This window comes from Canis lupus, chromosome 18 (genome assembly GCF_011100685.1).
Source record: "Canis lupus familiaris isolate Mischka breed German Shepherd chromosome 18, alternate assembly UU_Cfam_GSD_1.0, whole genome shotgun sequence".
NCBI classification, from domain to species: domain Eukaryota; kingdom Metazoa; phylum Chordata; class Mammalia; order Carnivora; family Canidae; genus Canis; species Canis lupus.
In genome coordinates, this window is record NC_049239.1 from 53,481,942 (window position 1) to 53,504,084 (window position 22,143).

The 22,143-nt window shown below is 59.5% G+C and overlaps 2 protein-coding genes and 1 long non-coding RNA gene across 4 annotated transcripts in view; 2 read left to right on the top strand and 1 right to left on the bottom strand.

Annotated features, from left to right (window-relative positions):
- The window catches only part of MACROD1 (mono-ADP ribosylhydrolase 1), a 149,881-nt gene that overhangs the window by 91,094 nt on the left and 36,644 nt on the right, over window positions 1-22,143 (top strand).
- FLRT1 (fibronectin leucine rich transmembrane protein 1) overlaps window positions 1-22,143 on the bottom strand; it is a 76,241-nt gene that overhangs the window by 49,941 nt on the left and 4,157 nt on the right. The window lies entirely within an intron of this gene.
- Window positions 1,853-3,979, top strand: LOC119864274. Its single transcript, XR_005373651.1, has 2 exons — window positions 1,853-2,662; window positions 3,672-3,979. It is a non-coding gene; the product is annotated as an uncharacterized LOC119864274 (long non-coding RNA).

Sequence of the window (22,143 nt, forward strand, 5' to 3'; positions counted from 1 at the left end):
GCAACATGGCTTGCTTGCTGTCTGTCCCCAAGCCTGGGCTGTGCAGTTTGGAATTTTTTCCCCCTTCCTGATGTTTTATTCATGTAAACCCAGCCTGCATCTGTCCTCAGAAAACGGGAGAGAAGATGCAGGAGAGAGGAGGAGAGATAGAGGAGCTCAGAGAGGAGGAGACCTCACATATGTATGGGTGTTGCCGTTCAAAGCCAGATAACCTAGAAAGATCCGCGGAAGATGCCCTCTCCCCATGGCTGCCTGACAACAAGAGGAGCCGTCGTTCAGATGCGATTCATTGCTACCTCTAAGTCTATCACTGGGTCCTTGTCAGAACTCTCCACAGCTCAGTGGGGAGGGCCCGCCCCCAACTCTGCCCACCCCTCCCCACTGTCTTGGGGGCCAAGGAGGAAGGGGAGCCTTTGTCTGTGTTAATTGTACTGTTAGACCAAAGGTTCTTACTTAGGCTTGCTGTCTAATTTGGGGCCTTTATTAAACATGATTGCTGGCTGACAGCCGGCCAGGAACCAGCCGTGGCTGCTGTGCAGGGCGGGGGAGCTGCGTCTCAGATCCCCACACACTGGGGTGTGTCCCCCGCTCCCCCCGTACTGGTCTCTGCCCCCACTTCTTGCCTCTTCCGGCACACCCTCCATGTCAGCCAGAGCTCAGGACCCTAAAGGCCATTTTAAGCTTTGATGAGCAGAGGGGGAGAAGCTGCAGAGGGTTACTGGCCAGCAGTGGAGATTTTTTAGGGCCCCCAAGGCTGCCCCTCCATAAACTCCTGTTCATCCTTCAAGAAAAGCCCCACATCACCTCCTCCAAAGTCCCTCTCCTCTCCCTCTTTCATGCCCTGGGTTTCCCTGATAGTGATAAGCATAAGCTCTATTTACAGCGTCAATTCCTGTAGCCCTTGGTAACCCTCCCGAGGACACACCAGTACCAGTCTCTCTGTTGTTCAGATGAGGAACCCGAGGCAGAGAGGTTAAGCAGTCAGTCTGAGGGCACATGGAGCCCAAGTTCACTGCTTCCTGCATCTATGCCCTTGACTGCTCTGTCGTGGCCTTCCACTGGCAGGTCTGGTGGAAAGCTCATTCCTCTGGAGACTGCACTGGAGCGATTAAACCCTCACACCATACTGTCATCAGGCCAGGTGGCTTTCCCTCCAAGTTATCTCATTTAATCCCTCATTTAAACCCCCACAGGGAGGTGGGGGCAGGAATCTGTCCCCATGCAGCTGTGGGGTTCCAGCCCCAGGCTGGGCCAAAGCACAGAAGTGGCTCAGAGCCTACGTGTGTGCTGGGAAGGCTAGCCTGGGAGTTGGTGTCAGAGCGGAGGGCCCCTCCTGCCTTCCCCACCAGCCCCTGCTACATGGGACCTCCAGGCACACCAGTCCTCTGTAGGCCTGGTTTTAGGGTGGCAACTGGGGCCTCAGGCTGGGTCTGAGGCCCCAGAAGCAGGGCAAGTGCTTTGAGAGCCTCCCCTCAGAAGCTTCACTACAGATGACACAGAGCAGGGCTCCTTCCCTGCCCAGCTGGGATTTGACATTCTTGTCAAATGTCAGCATCTGTCAATGTGGCTCCAGCCCCAGAGCCTAGAACAGTGCCTGCACGGGGTAGGTATTCAGTAAATGCTGATGGAGTTGTTACAAAAACCTCACACTCACCCCAGTCTGGGTGCCAGCGTACAAGAATCACTGGGCTAGGGACACCTGGGGGGCTCAGCGGTTGAGCGTCTGCCTTTGGCTCAGGGCGTGATCTCGGAATCCAGGATCGAGTCCCACACTGGGCTCCCTGCATGAGCCTGCTTCTCCCTCTGCCTGTGTCTCTGTCTCTCTCTCATTGTCTCTCATGAATAAATAAATAAAATCTTAAAAAAAAAATCACTGGGCTAAACTGGCTGCAATCTCTGATGCTTCTTTCAGCCCCCCTCCACATCCAGAATGCCACATCTGACTTGGCAGATATAGTACCCCAGGATTTGGGAAGACCTCTACCTAAGCCCAGCCCAGGTCAGCCCACAAACTTGGGGATCCCTCGGGTGGGGAGGCATTCAGGGCTCATCACTTGCACACTGATTCATGGCCCTCATGTTTCTTGAGCATCTACTATGTGCCAGGCACTGTGCTAGGCACAGAAGGCTGCCCAAAGAAGAGCAGGGGAGGTGCGGTCCTCATGGAGTGGTAGGACCAGACTCCTGTGCAAAACGAGAACTGTAGGTCCAGCCAGAGAAGTGAAGAGGAGGGACTTCCTGTCTGGGGAAATTCCGGAGGGCTTCACAGAGGAGCGGGCATTTGAGCAAGGCTGGGTGGACATCCCCTAGCAGAGAAGGGGCCACGGCATGTCAGGCAGAGGCGTGGACAATGTCTGAGAGGTGGGAACAAGGTGATATTTGTTGGGAAAAGTAGCAGAGAGAGGCAAGTGGAGATGGTTGGAGCGGCAAGGGCCACAAGTACCAGTAAGATTGGAACCTGATGTTCCACAGAGGGAGGTCCTAGGATGACTGCCTAACTTGGGGCCAGAAGGAGGCCTTTTCACATGCAGATAATTCAGTGGGGCAAGACGGTGGCGGGTGGCACCCAGGGCCCTGCATTTTGAGCAAGGCCCGGCGGGCGTTCGGTGCGCGCGGACGGGTGGAGGATGGACAGACGGACGGACACTGGGGTCTGAGGCAGGTGAGTCTGGGGCTCACGCTGTCCGGCTCAAGAGGGACCCGAGGGCTCCGGGAGCTGGCCGGGGCGGGGGGCGGGGTCCGCAGGCCTGGCGCATCCTTCTCCCCGGGCAGAAGGACCCTCCCCTCCAGCTGGGGCGGGGACGGAGGCGCGGGTGAAGGAAGGGCGGACGGCGGGGAGTGAGCGGGCGCATCCATCTGCCCTGACAGCCGGCAATTACACCGCGTGATCGCCAGATTACTCCAAATGCATTTATTACAGGGGTTAGAAGCGGGGGACTTATTTACTGGCAAATCCATACTCATTACAAGACTCAGCCTAGCCTAGACGGAAAACAACTCAACTGAAACAAATAATTACCAAAGTCCTTCCAGCGCGAGGCTCTCAGGTGGTTGGGGCGCGGGGCTGGGGGCGGCGCCTGGCCCTTCCCACCGGGAAAAGGGAGGAAGAGGCCGAGGGTGAGGGTGCAGCCCGGCCGCCGCGGTGCGCATGCCCGCCAGGCTCATGAATATGCAAACGAGCCCCGCGGGCGGGGCGGGGCTAACCCTCGGGTGCCCGCGGGCCGCGGCCGCCGCCCACCCCCTGCGGCGCGCGCGGAAGCAAAGGGAAACGAACGCGACCTGGGGCCCGAGGCTTCCAAAACGGGGCTTTTGAGAGGTGGCACTAGTCCCGCATTTTCCAGGGAAAGAAACGCTGGCATGGAGCACAGGCTCCCCGGTGGCCGAATGAATGAAAGGACCCGTGAACGGAAGCATCTCCCAGACAGACCTTGCCCCGGGCCGGAGCAGGACCCACTCTTGGGCCCTCAGGCTGGGGCATGGAGGGTCCCCTTCCCCGGGTATCGCCGGCCTCACGGGCACACACAACTGACGAACGATGGGCATTCTGGGGGCGTAGACTTGGGGAGCGCCCAGGGTGCAGACTGGGCTCCCGCACCCGCCAGGGGCTCTGGGGCTCCAGGAACAAAATCAATCTTTGTTGCCATTTTTTTTTTTTTTTTTTTTTTTTTTAGCACAGACACAGCTGGCGGGACTCCTGCTCCCATTTTACAGATGAAGCTACTGAGTCCCAGCCAGGGGCAGGGGCAGAGGCAAGCGCGGTCCGCCCGCTCGCTCACGGTGGGGAGCTCCCCGCCGCGCCCTCCCCTCCCGGCCTCCTGGACCGCGGTGGCGGCGATCAGTGCCCGCGTGGGGAGCTGTCAGGCCGATTGAAATGTGGGCTCGGCCTATCTGCCCGCTGGGCAGATGCTGGCACCGCCACCCGCGCCTTAAATATTCATTCACTTGACAGAACACTAATTAAACAAAGTAAGGTGCATTATTACTTGATTAAATTTTTTATTGTCAGCTTAATTGGTCTGTTAGTTGCCCCTTAGGGAGTTGTTCGTCCGCCCCCCACCCTCTCGCGCCGAGTGGCACGGGGCCCCGAGCTGTCCCTGCGTCGCCCTTCCCCGCCCGCGGAGCACGTGGGCGCTCCGCCCGCAGCCCCCAGCCCAGCTCCGGGTGTGCGAGCTTGAGCCCCGCCCCCAGGGCCGTCGAGGTTCCTCTCCTGCTGGGTCAGGGTGAGAGTTGCAACCAATCAGAACCCGAGGGCGGCCTCTCGAGGTCAGGAGGCCCCACCTCCGAACCTGAGGCCCAGCGAGGCTTGGACGCGGGGGGCTTCCAGTGGGCTTGGAGTGGCGGATGATGTACTTTTCTGGCCGGGGCCTCCATTTCCCTCTCTGCACCACCGCAGGGCTGACCCCGCAGACCCCTGATCATGGTCCGCCCACCACAGGGCCTGAGAACGCCCGCTCAGAGCAGCCGAACCCACCTTCCTTGTCGGACTTAACACCTTGGAGGGCACCTCCTCCCACCACCCTGCAGAGAGCGAGGTAGCTGCTGCCCTGCTGCACTCCTGTTGAGATAGGTGCTCCCTCTTCCAGGTCAGGGGCTGGACAGAGCCACCTTAGTGGAGCAGGAACCTGCACCTTCCCTCCTCCCTCTTCCCCATCTCAAACGTGCTTCTCCCCCTCCCCCACGGGGTGATGGGACTCTGGAGCCAACATCTGCCCTTCAGGCAGCCGGCCCCTTCTCCCAAGTCTGTCCTCTGCGGTTGCAATGAATTAGAGCCAGGGGCTGTTTCTTCCTTCCAGCACTAGCCAAACCCCTGTGTGAGCCTCAGTTTCCCTAGTGCTAAATGGGTGCCTGTCCTCATCCAATGAGCAGAATTTGAGTGCTGGCACAAAAGGAGGAGTGCGTCCTCTACGCTGGGCCAACTGCTCACTCTGAGGTCCCAGCCGGTCCTCCTATCCCTGCCACGAGGGCACAGCCCCACCACCCCGGTTTACAGATGAGGCAGGGGGTCCCTGAGGGCTCCGAGACTTGTCCAGGGTGTCATATGGGGTAGCAGAGGACAAGGCTGAGAAAGGCAGCTGGCAAATCAGGGGTGTCTGTACTGTTCATACACCCACTTGCCAGTTCATCAGCCCGGCAGCAGGAATCTGTTCTGAGGTTGGGGACAGGAAAGAACATGTGGCCTTCCCAAGGTGGCTTGGGTCCTTGTGTCACACCCCTACCTCCAGCCATGCCCAGTGCGAAGTGGGGAGGTGCCCATCACTGGGCTCACTCACCCTGCCGCTGCCCTGTCCACACCCTCCCACCCTCCAGAGAGGATCCAGGCCCCACCGATGACAGAGGAATCGTCTGGCCACCCCAGAAGCCGCCGTTGGCAAGCAGGAGGCGAGGTAATTGGCATTGCTGGCCGAGGGAGCAGGAAATGAGCGGCCGCAGCCCATGTGGAGCGGGAAGCTGTTCAGTGTCATCAGTCTTATCTGGGAACAGGCTGCCCAATTATGGGGCCGTGCCCGCTGCACTCAGCAGCTGCCGGCTCTACTGCTGCCCCCTCCCCAGTGTCCTCAGAGCATCTCTGGGCCTGGGGCATCTGCTGCCCCTTCCAGAAGGCAGGAGGTGGCTACCCAGAGAGAGGCCTACCCCGATACTCCCGAATTCAGGTGTGCAGTTGCAGGCGCCCCCCCAGCCAGGCCCAGCACACACAGGAGTAGCTGCTAGGTCCTCCTCTCCCAAAGACGACTGTCCAGGCCGAGCCCTGGGCAGGGCTGTCTGTTCTAAGTATCCCTTCAGGGAGCTGAGATGAGCAGTGAGGAGCACACAGGCTGGCAGGGGTCTCCAGCTGCCCCGTCCCACGGCTCCCTCAGGGCGAGAGGTACAGGTCACCCTGGTCTGCTGCTCCACCCCCTCTACCAGCCACCAAATGAGAGGATTAATAATTCTGTGGGTGGACAATGCTCAGAAACACAGTGCCACTGGGGGCCGTGATAAGGTGTCATAGATTAGGGAAATAGGACTATAATGGGTTTGCAATTGTACATAACACAGCCAGATATTAGCAGATCTCTGAGCTGTGGCTCAGAGACCCAAGAGAGGAAGGCCATCCCAGAAGGGCTGAGCCCAGGGTGGGGCTGGGCTGCCCTTCGGGACCAGAGACTGGGATGCATGGGGCAGAGCTGTCTGGGCAGCCACAGCCCAGGAGTGGCACCGGGCAAGAATAACTGGCTTTGGGATTGAACCCACCTGAGTTCAAATCCATGCCTCCATTTCCCCATCTATAAAGCAGAGGTACAGCCGTCTGCTCAAGGGTCATGGGAATTCAATGGGCTCATGAACCTCGTGCTCAGTAAATGCCCATTCCCTTCCTCTCCCTTCTTCCTCCTTCCACAAGTCTCCAGCATTCAGGTCTTGTCAGGCCCCGCTTTCTGGGAAGGTCTCCCTCTGCTCTGCAGACATGTTGAGGGGTCCCTGCACACAGCCCCCTCTCCTGACCTGGCCCTCTACTGTGGCAGGAGCGGTGACAGGTGCTGTGGAGTGACTGTCCCTCCCCCAGCACACCCTTATGGCAGCCACAGTCTTCCTGTTTGGAGACCCCCTTCCAGCAGGCAGAGAGGATGCCCTGGAGTCAAGGCCCCATCTTAAGGTCCCGTCAGATAGCCTGAAGATGTCAGCCCATCTGCCCCCTCTTCATCTGAAAAAGGGCCATAATGGCCTGTTTGGCCCTGGCGAACACTGGCTTGGCTCTGCATCAGGTCTCCTTGCTAACTGGGAGCTTCCTGAAGGCCAGGACTAGGTCTCTCTGACTCCTCTCTGTCCTCGAGGCTGGCCCTGAGTGGTCACTGCCCATGAGGTTCTCACTCCACCCTCAGCGGGTGATACTGCTTACGTGGACAAGGCAGAGAAGGAATCCTGCCATTTCTCTGGTTTAAATACAGGAACCCACCTGCTCTCGGTCCACAGGTGGGGGGAAACTGGGAAGAGCCAGCAGTGGGCTGTCCCCTCCTCTAAATCCAGCCACCAGGGCCACCAGGTGCTAAGGAACCAGATGAGCCTCCTGAAAGCCATGTGTAGTGGTAACAGGTGTACAGAGGACTGGCCTGCAAGGAGAGGCTTCTTGGGGAAACAGAGGCCAAAAGGAAGGCCAGAGCAGGCCTTGGGCTGGCCAGGGATACCAGGGAGGAAGAGAGGGGGCTGTCTTTGTGGCAGTGAGCTTGGGGTGTAGACCAGCCCCAGGCCTAGAGCCTTGGGGAGTACAGATGTGATTTCTAAGACAGGCCAGTGTTCTTCCCAGGGTGGTGGGACAGGCCCCTCACCTGTGCCTCAGGCCTCAGCTGGGGGTTCATACCACCCCTGCCCACATCATGGAGACCCCAAGACTGGCTTAGCACCCGCCCTGGGTTCTCAGCTATCCCTAGCGGGCACTACTGGTGGGCAGGGCCCCTGGGGAGCCTTACCCTCCCAACCCGTGAGCTCTGCACTTGTGCGACGAGCAGCCCGGCCCGCCGCCACCCAGACCCAGTGCTCACTACCCCAGCCCCCCAGCCCTTACAGACTGGCTGGGCTGCGGTGGGGCTGGTGGCCCACCTGTGCGCCACCCCCCCACCGCCAGCTGTCTGTCGGCTGTCACTTACAGATGGGCCCCATCTCTGTCCACTCTGGTGAAGCCTCCTGTTCCCACAGCTGCTCCCCTTTCCTCACCCCTCCTCCCTGCAGACGGCTTGGCTAGGCTGTGGGTGTGAATTTCCACCAGGAGGGAGGGCCTGTTCCTTCTGGCACTGAAGCAGAGCCTGGGGGGGGCTGGGGGAGGGTTGGGAGTGTGGGAGTGGCTGTGCCTTGCCACCGCTCCTCCGGGAAGGCGGCCAGGCCTAGATGGCCCGGAAGACTGATAGCAAAGTGGGCTCTGGTCCCAACTGCCTTGGCTCCGTATGGGGGGAAAGGGAAGATCATAGTAACCTCCCGAGCCCCCTTTCCTCTCCTTCCTGCCTTAATATACCCTCCTGCCAGCAAGGATAAGCTGCTCCCATTTTGTGGATGGGAAGCCTGAGGCCCAGAGGACTGACAAGGTATCTCGGGGGCCTGTCACTCACGTGAGTTCCCTGAGTGCCCTCCCCACGTGGCTGTCATCAGGAGACTCTGGCTGTCCCAGCAGTCCAGAGGGACAAGGGCACACCCACAATCACAAGCCAGGCCTAGTCAGAAGAACTGTATCCAGAGGGATACAGTGCCTTCTGTACAGAGGAGAAACCAAGGCAGTGCAGAGGAGTGGGGCATACACCTGGCATTCCACCCCACAGCCCATCAGCCATCCATAGATATTTCTTGCTTATCTAATGTGCCAGGCCCGGGGGAACAGAAGGGAGATGAGGTTCCTGCCTCCCCAGAGCACACTGCTCAGGAGCCGCACTATGTAGAGAATGTCACATCGTGCTCTGTGCGGGGAGAGGACACAGGTGAGATGCTCCCCGCTCCTCCCTGGCGCTATGGGAGGGGGAGGGGAGCCATCTAGGAGGGGGACAAGCAGACCCCAAGCGGCCTGCTCCCACCCCCAGACTCCCTGTGCCATCCCCCCTTGGCCCCTGTGAAGCGCCTGTCTCCCACGGTTCCTGCTAATGAAGGGTAGCTCCACCCACCCAGAAACTGGTTTGCTTCCAGCTGGTATTTAAAGAAGTGTCTCTGAGTTTGACAGTGGCGTTTGTTGTTCCCATTCCTATCTTCCGCCTACCGTACAGTGCCCCCCTCAAGGTAAAACAGAAGCAAAGCAACCAGCTGCTCCTCACCACCCCCGCCCCCGCTCTGGCCCCAGGGGAGCGCCTCGTCCAGCCTGGGCTTTGTGCCAGGCCCTGTGGCGGGCACAGTGGATTCAGAGACCCACTAAGGTCCAGGACTGCTCTCAGGACACATTGGTTGGCTGTGATGAGGGTCAGCTTCTGGCTCAGGCTGGGGAAGCAGTGAAGGCTTCCTGGAGGAGGCAGTGTCAGCAAAGAAAAGGAAGGCAAAGGTGGGTGGGGGCCAGACTGCAGTGGGTTGGGCAATGACAGGTGAGAGAAATTTAAATGTGAAGGGGAGGGATCCCTGGGTGGCGCTAAAGGCAGGCGCGATCCTGGAGACCTAGGATCGAATCCCACATCGGGCTCCCACGTCGGGCTCCCGGTGCATGGAGCCTGCTTCTCCCTCTGCCTATGTCTCTGCCTCTGTGTGTGTGTGTGTGTGACTATCATAGATAAATAAAAAATAAAAATTAAAAAAAATAAATGTGAAGGGGAGGAGTGGAAGACAGTGGAGGGGAAAGGAGAGGCCCTGGGGGGTGGCTTTTGAAAGAAAAGCTAGAAAGAAAAGCTAGAATGTCCTTAAGAGCTGTTGGGAAAGCACCTCCAGAAGACAGGATGAGTGACAAAGGAAGGATTCCTCAACAGGAGGGGGGACACGGAGGCCCAGGGCAAGAAAGTTTATGGGTTAGACAGCCAGATGGAGGGGGATTTCTGTGGTCTGAGAAGTGAGAGACAGGGTGGATCTCACCCATTTGGAAGATGAGGAGGCAAGGGTGCAGGAAAGTGCCTGAGATGAGAGATAAAGGGTGAGGGCATCCTGAGGAGAGCACCCACTGTGTTGAGATCTGCTGGCGGAGCCACCATGGCTCACAGAGTGGTGTCTCGCAGGCACTCCGCTCAGGTCTCCTGGGGAGGCAGCTACTGCCTGCCTTTGGAAACTTGTTGACAGTCCTTGCTCTCTCCTGTCGAGGCCAAGCCAACTATCTCTGCGAGGCCCAGCCATCCTGGAGAAGGCTGCCGTCTGTCCTCTGGCCCCAGGGAGGCCCTCCTCACTCCCGCGTGCTCTGCTAGGCACACCGAGGGCAGAAGTGTGTTTAAGGCAGCCTCACCCTCTCCGGGACCTCCGTGGGTCCCTGTCTCATAAAGACGTCTCCAGGGAGCTGGGAGCCTCCTTGGCCTCTTTTCGTAGGTCCTCTCTGAGTCTTTCCTTCTGGCTCTGGTTAGCACACCTCTCTTCCTGCCTGGTGGGAGCAGCCTGGGATGCCTCCTGCCACCCGAGGCCGGGCCTGCCTTCCTGAACTGGGCTGGAAGACAAGCCAGTGGCATCATCCAGCATAGCGTTCAGCACGGTGCCTAGCACATAGGAAACACCTGGTAAAGAAACCAACGCCAGGTCACAGAGGTGGCAGGCAGGATGGCGTGGAGGGAACCGGGGATGCAGCCTCACCGTTGAGCCCTGCTACTAGCTCTGGGTGGCCCTGAGTAGTAGACTACTTCCCTTCTCTAAGTCTCGGTCCACATTTGCCCCCGGGGCAGGTGGCTGTGCAGAGCCAAGGAGTCCTGGGGTCCTCCTCCCATGGGAGATGCAGACATCCTGGCCCAGCCCCCTTGGACAGCCATCTCCAAATCCCAACCTGCAGGAAACCCGTGGGCTGCGGCAGCTCCGTTTGCAGAGCCCGGCCTGGTTAATCTGCTTCATTAAAGGCACTAATTAATTGGCTTAATTAAAAGGGTAACCTGGAAGCCAGCAGAACTACCTCCTAAAGAGGCACGAGGCTATGTGGAGGCAGCCCTGGAGCCAAAGAGGGGAGCCCCACACCTCCCCCTGCCCACCTGCCATCAGCATGCCCATCCAAGGGCCCTCAGCCCAGCCCAGCCCAGCCCATGCTGGTGACTGCAGACCCTCTCCCCAGCCCACATGCCCCTCAGTCAGGTGCACCGCTTGGCTACAGTTAAAAGCCTAGAATACAGCAGCCATAATTAAACCAGGCATAGGCAGGTTGCCACTGATAAAGGTTAACAGGCCAGGAGGGAGGAATGGCATGGTAAGGAGGCCGAGCCTGGCCACGCTGCGCCTGTCCCGTGGGGAACCGGGAGGGCCCCAGCAGGGGGCACTACTGGCTCTGCGGCAGTGCACCACCCAGGCAAGGAGCCCCCTGAACCGCAAGCTTCCGCGAGCCCAAAGCACTAGATTCAGAAGAGAGTTTAAATCCCACCTCCACCTCTATGAGGCACCTGGGTGGCTCAGCTGGTTAAGCGTCCATCCACTCTTGATTCCAGATCAGGTCATGATCTCAGGGTCACGGGGTCAAGTCTCATCTCAGGCTCTACTCATGGAGCGTGCTTCAGATTCTCCCTCCGCCTCCCCCCATTCTTGTGGTCTCTCTCTCTCAAATTAAAAATCTTCAAAAAAAGAATCCCACTTCCACCTCTGGAGGCTAGGTGGCCGTGGCAAGGTGCTTTGCCCTTCTGAGCCCTTGTCCTCATATGCAGAACACCTGCCGGGGGGGCCTGGCAGCTTCCCCTCCCAGGCAGGCCTTCCCCAGGTTTCGGCTTAGCAGGAGAGAGTGCTGGGATTGATTAGCCATGTCTGTCCAGGGCAGTCCCTGGAGTGTTTGGAGTATAGGCTTGTGTGCCACTCTGGTCCCGCCCATCCTGCCAGCCCCTGTCAATGCTTCAAACCTTCCCCACAGCGACAGGAAAATAATTCTCACAACTCCTCACAGCTCGCGAAGGTGTTCTTCCAGACAATATTCATTTGAGCTTCCTGTCACCCTTCATTTGGAACCGAGCATCCCTACTTTAGAACTGAAGCTCTGGGTGGCTTGTTCTGAGGCATCTTTCAAGGAAGGAATTTGTTGTGGTATGGGGGACCCGGCCCTCCTCTACCCCACACACTCCCCAGGACACCAACCAAGTTCATGAGCAGCCCACACCTTTGACCTTGACAACCTCCCACCTGAGCGGGAATGTCATAAACCCGTGACACAGGGCCCAGGGACCAAGTAGCCTCAGAGCATTCGCTCACGGCCCCTCAAAACCCCAAGAGAAGAAAGACAGGACCCCAGACAGACTGAGGGTGGCCTCTGGGATCCAGAGGAGCTCAGTCAGGCCCTGGTGTCCTTAGCGGGCAGGCAGGCAGGGGGGTGAGACCAGATGCCACGGGAATACAGAGGTGTTGGGAGGAGTGAGGAGTGGGGGGAATCCCAGAGCCCTAGCCCAGCCCACGTGAGGGGCCAGCCCAGGGCTGGTGGACACAGCTGCTGTCAACTCATGGCCCTCTCCCACGCTGGAAACTGCAGTGGTGGCGGCTGTCAGACCAGACAGATTTAGTCTCCACACAAACAGCTGTTAGCCTGCTCGCCGACAGCTCTGCTGCCGCCTGGGAGCCAGGAGTGAGGTTCCAGTGAGGGTGCCCCCGCCCTGTCATCATGAGACTCAATCAGCACCAGGCCCTGGGGAGGGAGGGGTTGCTGCATGGCTGTTACCACCTACGGTGTCAGGCCAAGCCACCAGGGGCCCCCACCCCACCAGCCCAACTCCTCCCGGGCTCACAGACCCACGGCCCCACACCATCGCCCCCTTAGGTGCCCCGTCTGTGCTGGTGTGGGCTCTCAGGGCCCTTGGGGTCCTCTGACGCATCAGAACCCTGCCTGGGACCTGGCCCAGAGCCAGTAGGCCGTCTGCACACCGAGCCACAGCTCAGCCCCACTCTATCCTGGGCCACGCAAACCCGTCTGTCCTTCCCGCATCAGAATCCTCGGGTGTGCGTGCGGGCTTGACCGTGCGGCTCAGGAAGGACTGTGCTCCGACAGTGCGTGTTGGCTAGGAGATGCTGACCGGCTGCTGCGTGGCTCTCCCTGCACCAGGCCTGCACGCAGCCCTGGGGAGGGTAACCTGTGGGAGCTGAGGCACGGAGGGGCGCAGTGCAGCCAGGGACGCGGCCACAGCCATGAGGTCAGGAGGCAGTGGAGCCAGGACTGGAGTCCAGGCCATCAGGCTAGATCTGCACTGTGTCCTACCAACGGCTGCACCAGGCTCTGCCCACAGGGCCAGCGGACACCCCGGGGGTAGCCGGCAGGCCGCATCGCTGGCCTTGCCCAGACGCCCTGGGGCAGACTGCACATATCCAGAAGGGCAAGTAGGGACAGCCCTGGACTCGGGGTCAGGCCCTGGGACCGAGCCTTTGGAGAGCCGTTTAATATCTCCAGGCCTCCGATGCATCCTGCTGATACGAAGCAAGCAGCTCCCGCCCATACCCCAAGCTGCTGTGAGGGTCCAGGGAGGGAACTGTCGATGTTGAGGAGAGGCCGGGAGCCTGACACCTGCCTTCCCTGCAGGGGTCACCTCCGCCCTGGACAGGAGGCACTGTGGCCCGAGGGCCTAAGGGAGGGCCTGATTTCCTGTCCACGGGAGAGAGCCCAGGGGAAGAGCAGATCATCACCCTCATCATTTCACCAGACCGCTTGTTATGAATATTAATAGCATTAATTATTTCTAATCCAGCATCCAGGCCTGGGCTGGCCGTGAGCGATCCCCAGGCCATCAGGCTCTGAGGGAGGACTGACCTCCCTGGGGCTGTGGGGTTTGGATCTGAGACATATCCTTTCAAGGGCAGAGCTGGGAGGGGCGCCTGGGTGGCTCAGTGGATTGAGCATCCACCTCTCAGTTTCGGGTCAGGTCGTGATCTCGGGGTCATCGGATCAGCATGGAGTCCACCTGGGGTTCTCGGTCTCTCCTCCCTCTGCCTCTTCCCCTCCCCCTCCTCGCATGTGCTCTCTTGCTCTCTCTGTAAAATAAATAAATAGAATATTTGGGGGAGAACCAAAGGGCCGGGCTGGGAGGGCGGGGGTCCAGCCCAGCCCTGCCCCAGCAATACAGGGATCTGCAGATAGGGCTTCACCTGTGGTTCTCCTAGGAAGGCGCTGGACAGAATGGGCACCCATTTCACAGATGGAGAAATGGCTCCAGCTCGGAATGAGAAGGCAAGCTCAGCAGCTGGTTTGCACCTGCCCTGCAGAAGGTCACTGAGCTGCTTCCTGGCCCCAGCCCAAGCCCCCATCCCTCCCTCAGAGCAAGCACCTCCAACCCTGAGCCATAAGGATGTCTGTACCAGGGGTCAGGATCCTGCGGAGGAGGGAAGGGCTGGTTAAAGCAGCTGAGCTAGGAGACCCAACTGCTCAGGGATTCTGACCTCAGGAGTTTGCCTGGGGACAGATGCCTCAGTTTCTTTAGTATCACAGAGATAATAATGGTGCCCCCTTTATAGGGTCGTTACAGGCATCAGCCACTAATGCAGGGAAATGCTTCGTACTGGGCCTGGCACACGGCAAGCACTCACTTTGCTGGTGTTCCCCCTCCCCATCCAGGATGAGTGGGTGGTACCCCGGTGAACAGCATAGCTGGCAGGCCTGTGTTCAGTCCCCAAGGTTGTGGGGCTTGGGCCAGACCCCCTTCCCTATTCTGTGCCTCAGACTCCCTGACTGCACAATGGGAGTATAGCCCAGTGGTCTCTGAGGCTCCTTCTACCGGTGACTACCAGAGGGCTCAGCTACCTACCGGTAGGTACCGACTACCAGAGGGCTCAGTCACCTACCGGTGACTACCAGAGAGGCTCAGCCCCTCTTCCTGGGAGTCCATCACTTCCTCCAAGGTCCCCCACCACCACCCCTGCTGGGGTTTTTGTGCCTCATCTACAAAGTGCAGGCAACCATCTCAGCTGTCCTGAAAGGTAAGGACCAGGCAGGGAAGCTGTATGTGAGACACAGTCTGCCCAATACTACCCTGGCCAGGCCCCCTCACCATCTCTCAGGGCATCAGTTTCCTTGGCTCCAAACTGGGGTGACAGGGCCTCCCTCATACTGGACTTCAGTGCAGATCAAGCAAGGCAGTTGGAGCCCTGCGGGGCCAGGGCAGATAGTTATTCAGGTACCCGGTGGGGATGGCGGTACCTGAGGCTTACAAACAGGCTCCAGAGTGGGACCCTGTGCTCCCCTTTGAGTTATGTGACATGAAATGGTGTCTTAACCCCCTAGAGCCTCAGTTTTGTCATCTGTGAAATGGGACAAATAATTGTGCAAAACCTGTAGGGCTGCCTTGAGGAATCGATGAGGCAACACATGCAAGTGCCTACCAGCAGACACATGAGGAGCTCCACGAATGACAGCAGTCCTTGTGGGCACTGTGTTTATTGCTAACTGTCCAGCTTCCACACCCCCTCCCCAAACAAGCCTGACTCAGGCCAGGGGCGGGCCCCCTCCATGATCAGATCTCTGAGCTGGGAGGGGGGCTTCTGGGGACAGACCACACCCATCCTAGGCCCTCCATGGGTCCAGGGCAGCCCTCACCCCAGGGAGGTCCCCAGCCTCCTGCAGACAAGAGCCTCTGTCCTGATGACCCCGGGTCAGAGCAGGGGCAGCCCGCTGGCACAAAGGCTGGGCTCTGTCTGTGCCCACAGCGGGGGCAGCTGCCCGTGAAGGGCCCTCCTGCCACAATGAGGCCTTTGAGCAGCTGCCGGCGGGGAGCTGAGCTCTCCTTGAAGGCCTGGCTCTCATAAGCTCTGTCTGTGAGGCCACCCTGCCAGGCCGGCAGCTGCTGTGGGGGCAGGGCCCTCACCCCACTCCCTGCTGTGGGCACACAGCCTCCCCAGCCTCTCATGGGGAGGTCTCTGGCCAGAGCAGGCTGCAGGCCAGAGAGCCAGGTGGGGTTTTGGGGTACAGGGCTGCCCCGCTCCCTGCTCCAAAGGGATAGTCCAGGCCTTGCATGTGGAACACGGGAAAGCCCCCATCTCCCCGACCCAGGGATCCCCAACACCCACCACTGCAGGGCTGGGGCTATGCCTCCCTGTGCCCTCTCTTGGCCTCAGTCTACTTGTCTGTAAAAACGGAGCCTCCAAGCACATCCACCATCCCGACCCCCGACCCTTGACCCCCAGCATCTGTGTGAATGTGAATCAAACAGGACTGATGTTTAATGCTCTACTCGGTGCCAGAAGGGTGGTGAGGGCTCAGGGGGTGCCAGCCAGACTACTATCCCATCGCTGCTCAGCCCCTGACCTAGGGGGGCACCTCAGCCTGGTGGCCGAACCTCCCCAAGTCTTGGGTTTCTCCTTAATAAAGTGGGCTAATGCCCCTTTTCAGGGTTGCTATAAAGAGAAAGCCATTTATCAACTTGCCTCTGGTTTGGGAAGCCTTGGTTGGATAAATGAATGAATACCAGAAGCAGCACCTCCTAGGGTCTGGGGAAGGAAAGGAGGAGGAATAAAAGTGGGTGGAGGTGGGGCAGACGTGTAAACCATCACAAAGGAGGCCTGCCAAGTGCTGGGGGGTTGGGAGGCAGGAAGAGCTGGTTCCTCAGGCCAGTCAGGGAGGGCTTGATGAGGCAGGCAGCATTCGTCCAATGTGGGGAGTGAGGGTGGCCTTACCCACACAAGAACAGCAAAGGGGTGAGCCACATCATCCACGGGCCTAATGGGGGAGAGACTGGAAGAAAGGCGGGTAGGCCAACTGGGACCAAGCTGAGAAAGCCTGAAATGCCCAGCCAAGGGCTTTAGACTCCATTTCTCAGGAAAGAAAAAGCCAATGATGATCTCCAAGCTAGAGGTTTGATTAAGTATGAGCTCTTTAAACATCTGGCAGTATGTGTGCTAGACAGGCCGGGATGGGGGAGGCCCAGCAGCCCATCTTTCCCATCACTGCAGGTTAGAGAGCCAGCCAGCCAGGAGGGTGCATGACAGGGACTCGGGCCAAGCACAGCCACCCAGGACCTGACCCTCTGTGGGGTCCTAGTCCCAAAGCCAGCCCTGCCTGGGGATCCCGAGGCATGGAGGGGCTGCCCACCCCCGGGCAGACTGGCACCCAGCACAGGGGAACCTTTGAGAGCCCAGAGCCAGCCTGGGTTCAAATCCTACTCTGCCCCACCTTTGTGCAAATGAAGTCACCTCTCTGAGCCTATCTCCTCATCTGTAAAAGGGGGGGCAGTTAAGGACGCCTGAGCCCCACAGTGCTGCTGTGATGATTAAGTTGGACAATTCAGAGAGGGGACCCCTGAGGAAGACTTCTCTGGCCTTCCTCACCTTGGAAGGGGGCCACTGGGAAGCCGGGAAGCCAGGTCTCCGTGGGGCCTGCCTAGAGGCAGTAACACTGCTAAGAGAGGCTGGGCTGTGTGACTGGGATCCTCTGTGCCTCAGTTTCCTTATGAGGTGAGGATTGAGACGCCGTCCAGGAAGCATTCAACATAAAGCATGCGCTCATGGTCCTCAGGAGCTGCCATCGTTGCTCCCCAGCGCCTTAGGAGGCCAAGGCCACTTCCTGTTTCATGGCATCCAGGGGTGCTGGGACTTGTGCAGCCACACAGCTGGCCCACATGGGTGACGTGGGGTCTCTCAGCTGCTCCTTTCTGGCGACCCGCCCCCCCTCCCAGTCTGCAGACCCCAGAGGCCATCTCTCAACTCTGCCCCCTCAGGAGCCAGCAAAGTTGCCACTGCCTCCCACCTGGGCCAAAGTCAGCTGCAGGAGGCTTCAGCCACATGCACACCATCCACACCAGAGTCTGGCAATCAACAAAGCTTGGGGGGTACCCCCTCCGTGGCAGGTCTGGGTCTAGGGTCTCGGATTCTCAGAACCTCTACCAGTCCCCGGAGGACGCAGCCTTCACCTCCCCAAGCCCTCCCCCGGCCCCGGGCCCAGCCACCCCAGTCGCACCCTCACAGGCCTTTACCCACCTCCCCCGCCCTGAACTGGGGAGGGAGGGTGCACCCCCACGCAAGCTGCCCCACGGAAGAGCCCACGCCGCAGAAAGCGGCTGAGTAAATAATGACATTTCCTCCTCTCTCCTGTGCTCTTCGCCCCCTTTCCCTTCCACAAATAAATTATCAACATGCCCAGGTCCCGGCGGAGCGGAGCATATCGCAGGGAACAATGAAAAAGCTTTTAATAGGATTCCAGGAGCTGCAGCCACTCGCTCACGGGCCTAATGGAGATTGCTCCGTGACCACGGGCCGCTCGCGCCCTCCTGGGCCCCCGCACAGCCTGGCTCCTCCTGGGAGCACCGGGGCCACGAGGCCCAGCTGGGCCACCTGCCAACGTCACGACCACTGGGCCTGGAGAGAAGCGGTGGGGGTGGCGGAGGGACGAAGTGCCCATGTAGGCCAGGCTCATCGCACCTGCCCTGCCTGGGGCTGACCCCTCCAGGAAGCCCCCACCCACCTTCCTCCAGGGCTCGGAAGGCCCCTCTTCTCAGAGCCCTTGCCTGGCTCCTCCCACCCCACGCGTGCTGCATGACGTCATGTGTTGGCAGCCTGCAGGTGCCCACACAGGTGCCCGGGAACGCAGGCCAGGCAGAAGGGCAGGGCAGGGCACTCCAGGAGGCCTAGGCTCTGAGGCCGGAGGTGACAGCTGGCGGACTTGGGCAGGTCCCCAGCTCTGGGAGGGGCCCAGTTGACAGAGAAGCTTCAGAGACAAAGCTCAGGCCCCGGAGGCCTTGGGGTTACCCACCACCTCTGCGCCTCAGTTTTCCATCTGTGAGAGCGTGCAAAAAGACCCAGATGGGACTGGGCCACATCTGACTCAATGGCTGCCCTTCCTCGGTGTGACCTAGGCCAAGTCACTTCACCTGTGTCTCAGTTTCCTAGGGAACAATCAGGATAATTATAGAGCCTACCTCAGAGGCCTGCTGTGGGGATTAATCCAGTGAATACCGACGGCACGTAGCAAGTGCAATCTGTGTCACCTACTGCTAGGACGACAATGACCGCCCTCTCCCACACAGTCATGTGTTGGGGGGCTAACAGGATAAGAGGCTGTGTCCTAGCTATGCGACCTTGGTCCATCCCTTTATCTGTCTGTGCCTGTTTTCCCTTCTGTAAAACAAGAATTGTGAAGCCTTCGGGAGATCCTGCACAGGTAGAGTCCTTAGCATGGCTCCGTGACAGGTGGCCTAGACAGTAAACGCTCGGTAAAAGCAGCCATGATGGCCTCTCTGCTGCCCTCATGGGATGCATTGAATCCCACTGGTCCCAAGCCTGGCTTCCACCCTGAGGCCTGGCACACAGGAGGTACCCAGAAATCCCCAAGGGGGTCCTGCCTGACCCCACCCTAGAGGACCCAGCCTGGGCAGAAGGTGACATATGAGACCCGACCTTTGCCCGGTAAGGGGCCGGTCAGAGGCTGAGCAAATGCCTTGAGAGCCTGCCTGCCAGATGGGGGGGCCCGAGTGTGGGAGGCTAGTGTGTGCAGCCCCTCCTGGAGGTGCACAGAGCCCAGGGGCAGAGCCCTAGACCTGACGGGGCCTGTCTCATCTGCCCCAGTGTGGTCACTCTAGGTTCCTGTGAAGCCCTTCCATGGATACTGTCACATGCCATCTTCACACAGACCCTGAAGGGCACTCCATCATCCAATTTCACAGGGGTGGAGACTGAGGCACAGCAAGGGAAGCGGTATCCAGGGGCCCCCAGCTGGTGTCAGAGGTTGGATTCAAACCCAGGTCCACCAGACTCCAGAACCGCACACTTTGATTCCACGCAGCCCAGCTGCCTCGTGGTGGGTCCTGACTTCTGCATGGCCCTGGGCAAGGCATTTCTCCACTCTGTGCCTCAGTCTCCCTACTCTCACAGTGGGAAGAAGACGAGTCAGGCAGACCTGGTCAGGCAGAAGTGCCCAGAAGCTGCAGCCCGGTGGTGCCCGGCCATCTCCATAGCGCGAGCGCAGTGTGACTGGGCCCTTCAGGGCCTTGTGGTCCAACCCCTTGGCCAGCAGTAGTGGGGACACTGAAGCACATACAACCCTACTGTGACTGGCAGGACAGGGGCGGACGTGTGGTCTGTCTCCCTGGACAGGTGGGCAGTCGACAGGGGGTGCAGCCTCTGGGAGGGGGGGAGGGCTTCCGAGGCCCACTGCCCTCTGAGGAGCCCTCTGTACCCACTGGTCAGTGCTCAGCACTGGACCAGCCCCCTACTCGCTCCGCCACTGCTTCCAAGCAAGTGGCCCTGCCGAACGCCCACCTGATTACTCGGCTCCCTCCCTGGGGCCACAAGTTAGGTCACAGCGATGACGCTCTCCAAGTCTCCTCAAGTGGAACAGAGCTTGGGAGGGGGCTGTCACTCCGGCGTTTTGTTCCTTTGCACTCAGCCTCTGCCCTAACAGGGGCCTGGGAAAAAACCAAAGGCAACAGACAGCCCTGTCTGGAGGGCAGGAGGGGCAGGGGCTGCAGAGGAAGGGGCCCTGGGTCAGGTGGCGCAGCCACTCGTGCCTTCTAGCAGAGATGTCCTGGGCGTAGGGGTAGGATGTGCAGTTCATTCACCTCACGGCCTGGCTCTGCCTGGTTAAGGGAAGGTGGGTTAGGAGGCTTAGGTGTGAGCCTGTGTGTGCAAGAGTCTGTGTGGAAGCTCGAGTGATCGAGAGGTGTGAGCACAGCGCACATTTCTCTCCCGTCCTGATGTGGCCCTGGGAGGACGGGGACATGGACAACTCATTCTGGCCAGCTCCAGGCCTGGCCCACCACAAGCAGCTTCTCTGAGAGAGTGAGACCCGCCTGCACCCCACTGAGCCTAAGTCCCCCACTCAGGGCAGGGGCAGCCCAGCCCAGTCCAGGAGCCCAGTGGCTGACTGAAGCCCACCCTGTGCCTTAACTGGGACAGGCATCCTCGGGCCCATTGCCAACTCCCAGGATCCTGGGACTCGCCAGCAGCCAGATTCCCTGAGCAGAATCGGGCCCCTCAAGTCTGACCACAGAGGAGTATATTGAAATCAAGGTCATCCCAGGAAAGCCAGCAGGCAACTGCTGGGCAGGGTCTGCAGGGAACCTTGGTCAGCATCTGAGCCAGGACCTAGGAGGGTGTGTCCCTTGAGGCCAGCCCAGTCCAGTGGCTTTCATCTCGGGAGGCCCAGCTGCCAGCTCGGGCCCTCTGCTGCCACCCATGCCAGCTCCTGATGGGGGCACTCAGTCCTGGTTCACCATTCATGCACCTGGTCATTGACCCCACACTACGCTTAGCACATACTAGGTGCCAAGGCCCCCTGCCAGGCACTGGGGTGCACCAGTGAACCAGACAGTCTCGCAATCCCTGCCCTCTGCCATCCTGGCTGTGCATCCAGCCCCCGACCCCTCCTCCCCAGCCATTCCACCATTTGGGACCAACAGGCCTGGGGCCCCCTCCACCAAGAAGCCCTAGGTGTCCCCTACAGCCCCCTAAAAACGCAGCTCTTCTCTCTGCTCCCATGCCTCCACCAGGCAGCCCTAGGCAAGACCACCCCCAGGAAAAGCCCATCCTGGCACCAGCACCCAGTGGCATTTTTAAGGACATGTTCCCGGGCAGCATTTCCCAGGCGTCACCAGGGATGGTGATCGAAGGGGCAATGGGGGGCAGGCGAGACACGAGTAATTTGCTTCTGTAGATAAATGCCGGCTCCTCTCCGAAGCCAGTCCCCCCTTTCTTTCCTCCCTTCCTAGCTAGCACACTCGCTCACTCGCTCTCTCTCTTTCTTTCTTTTTTCTTTTTTTTTTTTTACAGTTTGCTAAATCTGTTGTAATCTGGTGCCAACGAGTAATTCAGGCAGAAGGAGGGAAAGGGGAGTGAAAAAAACACGGCCACAGAGCTGCTTCTTGGGAGGAACACAGACGGGAACAGCCAGGGCGAGTGCCTCAGCAACCCTAGTTTTAATCTTGCTTATTATTAAGTACAAAGCCATGCCCCCCCCCCCAGCAGCCCAGCCGCTGCCTCCCTGCCAGCCAGGTCCCCCTGGCGCCCCCACCCCCACCCCGCTGTTGGATGCCTGGGTCCTGCACTCTGCCTGGGAGGCAGTGTCCCCTAGTGGTTAGCTGAGCCCCATACAGCCGGGTCCTGGTGCCTCCGTCCCAGCTTCCTCCAGCCCGCCCCTGCTCTGCCCGGTGCCCCATTCAGAGCCAGGAGAGGGTTTCTAAAGAACCCCCTTTGGCACTAGCAGCCCTCCGTCTACATAGGAGCCACTGTCCCATCACAAACAAGCCCAGATATTCTCCCTCCCAGCCCACCAAATGCTGGGTCAGCCTGCCCACGCAGGTGGATACTCAGCTCTCGGAAACAGGGACCCACGCAGCAGGACTGGGCAGACAGTCTGCAAGGCAGACCCAGGAGTCCTGAGAGATAAAGGTGGACAGGCCAGCAGAGACCCCGGGAGACAGACCACGGTCCAGACGCCTGAGGCTGCTGCATATACCCCCCACGCTCCCCACACCTGCCAAGGGGTCTGCACACACACAGCCCCCCTTTTCGCTCTGTCTGCTAGGCCCATCGTTCTTGTGCTCTTCCTCATTGACTTCTCCCCCACTTCACATATTGGCTCAGGCGCCTCCTTCTGCGACCCCCAGTCCCCCACAGGCTTCTCTGACACCCAGCCTCGTGGGGCCAACA